Source organism: Chanodichthys erythropterus, chromosome 20, assembly GCF_024489055.1.
Source record: "Chanodichthys erythropterus isolate Z2021 chromosome 20, ASM2448905v1, whole genome shotgun sequence".
Lineage (NCBI taxonomy): Eukaryota > Metazoa > Chordata > Actinopteri > Cypriniformes > Xenocyprididae > Chanodichthys > Chanodichthys erythropterus.
Genome location: NC_090240.1, coordinates 22,234,476 through 22,245,114, shown reverse-complemented (window position 1 = coordinate 22,245,114; position 10,639 = coordinate 22,234,476).

Genomic DNA, 10,639 nt, shown 5'->3' with positions numbered 1-10,639 from the left:
CTTAAATGAACTCCACATCGTGACTGACTCTGAACGTACTAGGAACGTTACTAGGCAACGTCCTTAACACCAGTGGGGACGTTCTGAGAATGTTCTGGGAATGTAAAATTTCTAGCGGGGAATGTACTGACGGTAACAAGGTTGCGCAGTCTCTCGAGGAGAAATGGAAACAAATGAGCACAGCACACACAAACTCAGTTAACATACTGAAGTAAAAATGTGGAGTTTTTATATTTATAACATATGATATAGTTAAAGTTAAGCAACATCACACGACCAAGAAAAGTGCTGTCTTCTACCACCGCGATTGAAAATGTGATACATTTTAGATGCAATATTGACTTTTTTGTTCCGTTTCAGCAGCGAAAATAGTTCCAAACAAAGATCACAGCAGAACCATCGTGCATCTCACAGAAACACTCAGCCGTGTTTTCATTACTGAATGATTAAGCATTTTGAACGAATCGGTTGAGTCAAAGATTCAATGCCGCCTTCATAAAGAACTTCCTCATTCTTGAATGAATCAGCTGTTTGAACGAATTGTTTGAATGAATGACTCAATCACTCATTAAATAAGACGGTCTCATGTTTAGTTTCACGTTTAAACATATCGGTCTTTCCAACATTTCTTATATGTATTATTTTTTTTCAAACAATCTCATAACATTATTTAATGCAGTTGTAATCTTTCAGTGTAAATTATTTCATTTTATTGGTAACAGCCCCATAGTGTCGTATTATTGTAGAATTTATTGATCAAATTTAGGAATTTAAAAAGAAAGATGAAGCATACATTTAATAACATAAAAAAGCCCTTTATAAAAGGTGAAAAAAAAAATGCCCTCAGGGGTAAATATCACAAATATGCAGATTTAAATATGTCAAAGCTGATAGAACACTGATAAGATTATTGCTTCAGAATAAATTATATGTACAACACAAAAATCCATTTTCTTTTCTGGGCAAGTAAATAATAATGTCGAGCCATATATATATATATATATATATATATATATATATATATATATATATATATATATATATATATATATATATATATATATATCCAAGCACATTAATAGGAGAGGTGAAGGGAAGGAAAAGATGTGGTAGAAAAAAGTATACAAGCAATAGGGATAACCGCACCCTGGAGAGGATTGTGAAACAAAACCCATTCAAAAATGTGGGGGAGATTCACAAAGAGTGGACTGCAGCTGGAGTCAGTGCTTCAAGAACCACTACGCACAGACGTATGCAAGACATGGGTTTCAGCTATCGCATTCCTTGTGTCAAGCCACTCTTGAACAACAGACAGCGTCAGAAGCGTCTCGACTGGGCTAAAGACAAAAAGGACTGGACTGCTGCTGAGTGGTCCAAAGTTATGTTCTCTGATGAAAGTAAATTTTGCATTTCCTTTGGAAATCAGGGTCCCAGAGTCTGGAGGAAGAGAGGAGAGGCACACAATCCACATTGCTTGAGGTCCAGTGTAAAGTTTCCACAGTCAGTGATGGTTTGGGGTGCCATGTCATCTGCTGGTGTTGGCCCACTGTGTTTTCTGAGGTCCAAGGTCAACGCAGCCGTATACCAGGAAGTTTTAGAGCACTTCATGCTTCCTGCTGCAGACCAACTTTATGGAGATGCAGATTTTATTTTCCAACAGGAATTGGCACCTGCACATAGTGCCAAAGCTACCAGTACCTGGTTTAAGGACCATGGTATCCCTGTTCTTAATTGGCCAGCAAACTCGCCTAACCTTAACCCCATAGAAAATCTATGGGGTATTGTGAAGAGGAAGATGCGATATGCCAGACCCAACAATGCAGGAGAGCTGAAGGCCACTATCAGAGCAACCTGGGCTCTCCTAACCCCTGAGCAGTGCCACAGACTGATCGACTCCATGCCACGCCGCATTGCTGCAGTAATTCAAGCAAAAGGAGCCCCAACTAAGTATTGAGTGCTACATGCTCATACTTTTCATGTTCATACTTTTCAGTTGGCCAAGATTTCTAAAAATCCTTTCTTTGTATTGGTCTTAAATAATATTTTAATTTTCTGAGATACTGAATTTGGCATTTTCCTTAGTTGTCAGTTATAATCAAAATTAAAAGAAATAAACATTTGAAATATATCAGTCTGTGCCACATGGGCATTTTTGCCCAAAGTGTTTGTCTTTTATTATTATTTTATTATCATATGAAATTATGTAGTTATACAATATCACACAAGCAAGAGTGCCATTTTCCTCAAATCAGAATGATTGCAAATGTGATATTTTACAGTTAAATGAACAATAAGTTACCATTGTGAGTTACATTTTAGAAATTTTTCTTAATTTCACCAACGAAAATTTCAAAGTCAAGAACAGCAGAACAGTCTCCGTGCAACAGACAAACTTTTTTTATATATATACTGACTGAATCCTCATTTTGAACGAATCAGTTTTATTAATGATTCAATGACCTATTCATTAAAGATGGTCACTTGCTTCATTTCTGAATAAATCAGTCGTTTGACCAAATCGGTCGATGAGTGACTCACTCATTAAGAGTGACTTGCTGCCCCCTACTGATAGTTTAGTTTCATATTTAAAGTACATTTTATTTAAAAATTGTATTTATGTAGACAAATTGTAAATGCTGTGTAAATATATCAATGCCACTTCTCATGCCGCTTCTGTCACCTCTGCATTGCAAAGATGGATTTTGTTGATAATGATTTAATTTAAAATCATTCAGCCATAAATTTGACTTTAAAAATGTGCAGCAACCCTGATTTACAATTCAGACATTGTTTAAAAAAGTTTTATGTAAGATGACTGTCAATTGTATTGGCTTATGGTCAGATATTTTTATTAGAAACATTATCCATATTAATGCTTGACAGATTAATTGTAGCAATTTATAATAAAAAAAATACTTATTGTAAACATTACTTAGGAATTTAAATGAGATACAAATTAGCATTGAAATTATAGTAGCTATTTTCTATAAGCGTTACTTAATAATCCACCAAAAATTATGTGTAGCCTTTACTTGAAAACATGCTGTTAAATTTAAGTGAAAATTGTATAGCTTTTCAAGTAAATCCTACTTCAAATTTTTTTAGTGTAGGCTGCAGGTGAGTTTTTGGACTTAAGTGTACATATGAAATCTGGTAGTCTAAGAGAAAAAAAGTCTTTATGTGTGTGTGTGAGAGAGACAGGTCTTTTGTCTTTTTGACATTGATATAACCTGCTTCAAAAGTCAATAGTTCAATCTAAAATAGAGAGCACTGCAAGTCCTGTTCCCATCCAAAATGCCAGATCAGTGAAAAACGAGAGGAGCTACAGTATCCTTGTGCTCACACAACCAAAGATATTGACTCTCTCTGTCACTAAAGCATCATGGGAAGCAGACTGGAAGATGTTGTACATTTTTGCTCTCAGTTCCTGTGTAGCTAACATAACATGCCGAGACAACAGCAGAAAACTTCAGTTTGACATGCTACTCCATCTAACATTTTTCTAATTCTTGTATAATTATTCTACATGCAGTTTTGTGACATCATATTAATAGAATATTTGGTCTTTTAAAAATGCATTTGAAAACAGGACTTTACATAAGCTTAAAATAAATGGTGACAAATATGTATATAAATGGGCACCAAAACTTAAACACACTTAAACATACATTTTTACCTTAAATGTTGAAGATAGATAGATATAGATAGAGATAGATAGAGATAGATAGATAGATAGATAGATAGATAGATAGATAGATAGATAGATAGATAGATAGATAGATAGATAGATAGATAGATAGATAGATAGATAGATAGATAGATATAGATATAGATATAGATAGATAGATTTTGAGAGATTTTGTAAGCAGAACTGGATCAGCTTATAATAGAGCTTTATCTCTATGAGTCCTAAATGACAATGTGAAAAGTGCTGTTCCATTATTTATGAGGAATAGGGTAATCTAATCCTTCCTTTCACCAGTGCTTTGTGAATGATGTCAATGATGAATTTGCACGAGTCCGATTCAAACCTGTAACATTAAAAATGAATGTTACCTATAGCCGTTTATTCGGACAGAATGAATGTGTGTCCATAATGCTAGCAATGCATTTCTATGTTTTAAAAGCAAGTGAGAGACGTGAAGTAGTCAGCATACTATTTACAATTCAGCCATCTTTTTGCTAAGATCTGGCTATCTATCTGTCTGTCTATCTCACCCCCACACCCCACCCCACACCCACACACCACACCCACACACTTGTAGCTTTGTCAAGTATTAGTCTTGACACATGTGTACCACAAAGATTGTGCTATAGCTGACATGTCCATCAACCTAAATCAGTGAAACTGAATCAACCATGCATCACAACCTCAGAGTCATTATGTCAGTGCCTAGACCGTAAAACCATATGCAGTAGTGTTTAGAATAGTGTTAAGATGGTTTAGAACAGTCTTAATGGTATCTGTTTTTTTTTTTGCAATTAAGATCATTTCTCCCTTTCACTAAACAGTCCAGTCATTGTTGTTCACTGTTAATTCCCCACTGTTTACTATGTGTTTGTTCCCTTGAGAGACAGTAGAACAACACAAACACGTTATGCAACACCTGACTCAGTCCACATTATGTCTTCTGCTTCTTTGTAGTTTATTTTAGATGCAGCATGAACAGTTGTTTCTCTTGATATTACTTTGAGGTAGGAACTATATATACATTTTTGAAGAAAAAAACGAGTGTTGAATTTATATAGGACAACACTCATTTTTTCTTTAAAATACATTAATTTTCTATTGCTCAAACCTGCAGTTAGCATGCTTTCTGAATGAGATTCAGAAGAGATTAAATTGATTATATTTACAGAAATAAAGGATTTACTATACCGGTCTTCTTGGTCTTATTGCTTCTGCAATGACTAAAGAAAACCGTTGTCACAGACCTCAGTTTCAAAAAAGTTTTAAACTCCAAACTCAAGCCCTTAAGAGGTTTCATACATAATGCATGCCAGAGGGTTCAAGTCAGTGAGCAAGTCTAAGGGACGGACTGACAGACACAAGGACTGAATGAGCTCATAGGGCTGCCAACATCCTGCCAGAAATTTAGCCTTCTCTCTCTCTTTCCATCTCTGCTCTGATAACATTGTGGATTGCAAGCCTCTATTCATGTTTTATTCACATACACCACTCATATGGAACTCGAATTGATGGGCCCCCTCCTTTGCTCTCCATGCCTGACTGTTCAGAGCAACATGTCCTCATCTATTATGGATCTTAGATATACTGGACAGTGGAAATTAAAAGTTATATGAGAACCACCATCTGCTATCTACTGCATCTTTGTTATACATTTGATCACTTTTTCTAATCTATTGTCATTAAATAAGTTGATATAGCCTATATATTTTAAAATTTATTGTATGTTTAATACAATAAATACAAACGATTTTAACCTATAGTGCAGAATGTTACATCATAACTTAAATTTTATATCATTACATTGTTTGTTTTAAATTATACAAAACCTTGAGTTTGCACCTCTGAGTTTTCTCTGTTTATTTTTGTATTCTTTTGTTCAGGACAACAATGTGACTTTGTGGAACCATCTGTTTATAAAAAAAAAAACATAACTGCAGTGCTTGTCTAAATCTTTTGCAAAAATGTTTACTGCACAGAATTTCTCTTTTGGCATTAGTACATGCAGCATAGCTCTGGGTAAGCTAAGCATGTCTATGTGTGTGTTAGTGTATTTGTGATTTCTCTGCTTTCTGAGTATTTTGCAGCAGTAAGATTAAAATGCTTTGGACTGTCACCGTCTGATGGAGAATGTTCTGCCATGCGTTTCTAGGCTCAGCAGCACAGAGAACATCTGAGACTACCCCATCTCACTACAATAGACTGACTACGCATGGGACACGTTCATATATTTGACATGAACACATAAAAAAGAGACACCTGGCAGCCTAACATTCTCTCCCAAACCACAGAACTGTCATCGGATCAGACCCATTTTCCAGTAAACTCTTGACAGTTTTGAAACCGTAATAAAATCAAAAGGGAGCCTCAACTATGTATTAGTTCAGGGGTGTGCAGTTATTATTATGCAGGTTATTTTAAGTTTTTATTTTTTATTCTGTCTTTCTCTGAAATATGTCACTTTAGTTTTCAGTGGCATTGCATGGGTTGTAGTTTTTATATTAAAGGTGCAAAAGTTCTGATATGATTATTCTTTCTTTCATTTTTTAATGGGGGTGTGTAGGTCTTTATATCCACTCTAGATAAATTGCATAAAGAAGAATCGTTTATAATAATAATACATTCAGATTCAGAAAAATGGCACGGGTTCACAGACAGGGCTTAGCCCTGAAAAAATGATCATGATTTTAAATGGTAAAAGACTGTAAAAATGCTACAGTGAAAAAAAGTTAATTGGTTTACAGGAAGTTTCCGTACTATATATGGTGAATAATTAAGATTATATCAGTTAATGAAATACGTTTTTTTAACGTAAATGTTTACAGCGTGTAAAATAAAAAGTTATGAACCATAATTATTACAATATAAACCTTTAAATTATACGGTTATGAACTATAAAATAGACAGAAAACTAAGTGCTGTCCTGTAAAACCTAAAACATTGCTACTGTATTTTTACGGTAAAGTTCTGGTAACCACAGCTGCTGTTTTTTTACCGTAAATTTTAACGGGAATTTTTTTTTTTGTTTTTACAGTGTAAGCCAGGATTAGGCTTTAGTTCAATTAGGACATTTAAGTAGCTTTTATAAACGTACACTAGACTAAACGTACACTGGCACTGACATATTTTAAGATACATCAGTGCAAGTTGCTCTCAGTTAAAACAGCTCAAACATGCATTTTAGTCTGGGACTAGCCTAAGCCCTGTCTGTGAAACCAGGGGAATATGTTTAGAATACTCAAAACATTTGAGGAAACTTATTACGTCAATACATTTAAGTAAACTAGCTTTTTAAAATTTTTGTGACAAGTGGGGCGGGGCCGAGAGCCGTGGAAGCGAAGCAAGGCCAGTGTGGTGCACAGGTGTCTCTCATTAACAATCACATCACCAGCATCCCTTCGCTCCCACGGTTTTCAGCCTCAGTCCACTAATCATAATGTTAATTATAGTTAATAAACATCACATTCAGATCTTGGTTAAATGTTAGATAGCAAATAACACATGCCAATATAACTATCAAAGAGTCTGTCATTATATACTTGCATGTATATAATCAAACAAGTATATGTGGTTTTGCAACCCATCCTCAACTTAATCTCAGGCTCTACTCTTCACCACAATTTAACCCTACAAAACTAACATAACAGAACTCACTGTTCCCAACATAACACAACATCAAACACTAACTTATGTCTCCCTATTGTAATCTTGCGCAAAAACAAAATAACACTTAATTTCAGCATTAATTTATACAGTCTGACGCAAAGCATTCTGGGAATTAGAAATCTGCTGCACCTCAACTCAATCATGTTAAGTTCAGCTTACTACAATGAAGTTTTGAGTTTACACAACTTTTTTCTATTAAATACAATGAACTTTCATTATTATTTGAGTGAAACAAACTATGTTCACTGTTCAGTTTTACAGTGCATAAATGTAACAACATTTAAAAATAAATGGAATTCAAGACACATAATACATATATTTACTTCTGAAGCAAAAATGTCCCTCCTTTATTACATCTATTTCAATATATTTTATTATTTTAAGAATTATTAGTATTTATATAAAAAAATTGTATGTACATGAATATGACTTAACATAAATTATTATTTTAATATTCTTATTTTATTATTTTAATCACTAAGGGTCTTAAAAAGGTTGAAGACACCAGGTATTACAGCCACAAAATGAATGTGGTCTTAGACATATTTGATTGGTTCATATCTGACTTTTAATTATAAACTTTGATATTTTGGCAAATCTAAAAAAGGATCTACTTTTGATATATAACCTTTATAACATGAATTTACTCATGCCATGAGTCTTTAAACTGAACCATGTGAGAAAAATGAGAGAACACACAGACATAAAGGACTAAGTGGGGTGAAGAGAGAGAGAAATAGAGAAGGGGAGGGATCAGAAAAAGGAATAAGACAGAGAGAATATGAGATAGATACAGCCTAATGTGCAGGGGGAGGGGGAATAAGAGAGGGAACCGGAGTTTGATGCTACAGTACACTTCACTTCTGCCCTGGAGAGGGAGCGCACCATGACCAGCTAGCTGTGAGAGTGTGCACTCTCTCCACACCTCCAACTGAGTGAGTACAGGCACTTCTCTATCCTTTAGCACACAAAAAAAAAATGGTGTGTTTGGTTAATGTTCCACAGATTTATAACTACGAATATTTTGTGTAGTTTAGCAATGTGGTCTGAAAAAGCTTTTGATTATAACTTATTCAACACAATAAAATCTGAATCTCATATAAGTGGAAAAATAACATATTTTACCAGAAATTAAGGAGGCTGGACATGTTCTACAAAGTGTGAATGAATTTATGTCACTTACTGAGGCCAGAATGTCTTTACACTGCTGATGTTGTAACTACTTCTCGGTTTCATTTGAAATGGACCTAATTTCATTCCAAATAAAATGTGTTCATTATCATGCAGATTTATGTGGAATATGCATAGATTTTTGTTTTATCACAGTGGAGCTGTTGGCATACTTGCAGGCGCTCATGGTGTTTCTTTTGTGTTGGGGGAAGGAGTGCATTTGGAACCGCTGGGCTTCCTGTGTGGGGTCAATTAAATACTGCATGAGACTAGAGCACTAAAAGCCTGTCCCGTGAGGAGAGGAGTGCTTTGTGTATGTGTGTGTGTGTGTGTGTGTGTGTGTGTGTGTGTGTGTGTGTGTGTGTGTGTGTGTTTGTGTGTGTGCAATGGAGCATCAATGTGCAAAGCCTTGATTAAATTTGATAAACCAGCAAAGTTTTTAGAGGTGAAGACATGTCCTTTAAACAGTTTATGGAAATTTATGCTTGATTTCTATTTAATGGGAAGCTGGAATAAAAGTTGGAATGTAGTGCTCTAGTACCGTACATTATAGTTTCTGAAGTTTTTAAAAATCAGACAAATAAAATGTACTAAACATTTCTGTTAAAGTCTAAAATTATGCATTGCACACAGAAATTCTGGCACAAGATAATCTGCAGCTCAGGTTCCTCAGAAAGGCTTTAAAAAATTATTAAAAAATAAATAAACATTACTTTGTTAAACATATTCATTTTCAAACCAGTAATAAATTAATGACTACAACATGGTAAAATGTTAAAAGCGAGCACATCCTTGGTTTCTTTTTAACCTAGTGCTTAAAGGGTTAATATTTGACATTTTTGACCGCAAGACCTTCATTCATCTTCTGAACACAAATTAAGAATTTTTTGATGAAATCCGAGAGCTTTCTGACCTCCATATAGACAGCAACACCAATTTCAAGGCCCAGAAAGGTAGTAAAGACATCGTTAAAATAGTCCACATGACATACAATGGTTGAACCTTAAAGGGTTAGTTCACCAAAAAATGAAATTTCTGTCATTAATTACTCACCCTCATGTTGTTCCAAACCTGTAAGACCTTAGTTCATCTTTGGAACACAAATTAAGATTTTTTTTGATGAAATCTGAGAGTATTATTATTTTTTTTTATCTCCCTTAGAAAGCAATGAATTACTACATTCAACGTCCAGAGAAGTAGTAAAGACATCATTAAAATAGTCCATGTTGGTTTAACCTTAATGTAGCGACAAGAATACTTTTTGTGTGCATTTTTTTTTATTTTTTAACTTTATTCAACCATTTTTTCTCTTTACTGTCAGTCTTCTACGCAGTGCAGTTTTTGTGTTTACGTCCGAACGCCAGCTCAGTATTGGCCGACGCTGTTCACGTGAGCAGCACGATGCATGCGTGTTCACTGCATCAACTGTGCAGTACTAGTCAATTGTGTTAGTACTTCTAAATGAACCCATAGCCTAATTTAATTGCATTTAATTCCAAAACTTTCTCCAGCACTTACTCTTATGCTGTACAGTTGTGCTATTCTAGTACTCAATTGAAAAGTTGCACTATATGGACTAAAGCATCTGCTAAATGAATAATTGTAAATGAAAGCATGGGTATTGTAGATCAGGTTGCCTTTTATAACCTTTCTTGCTGTCTTGATATATAGTTGCTCAGTCAAGTCACTTGATCAGTATAGGGGTCAATGCCATAGTGCTGCTATGCGTGTTGTGTGGCCAGAATAAATCTTTAACTGTAATATGTTTAACTCTCATATATCTAATTTGGGTGACTTGCGTCAATCTGGTGTCCATATTCCACTTTCACTGCTTGCGGTTGAAATACAAGACGCCGTTCCTATTTATATCACCCTGCGCATATAGGAACTCATCTTTGATAGGAATTGTGTCCTTGGTACAGTAACCAGATGTATGTGAATTCAGGATATAGTGTGTAATTAAGACCGACTGCCTTAGATAAACAGTGAGTTGTTACTTAAAGGAGGAGAAAGAAAGATGAAACTTTGCGAGATAACATGAGGACAGGAAGTTCTCATCAGGATGAGGTATCAGTTTGATGGTATTGATGAAATGAGAAGTTATCAAATTCAGGT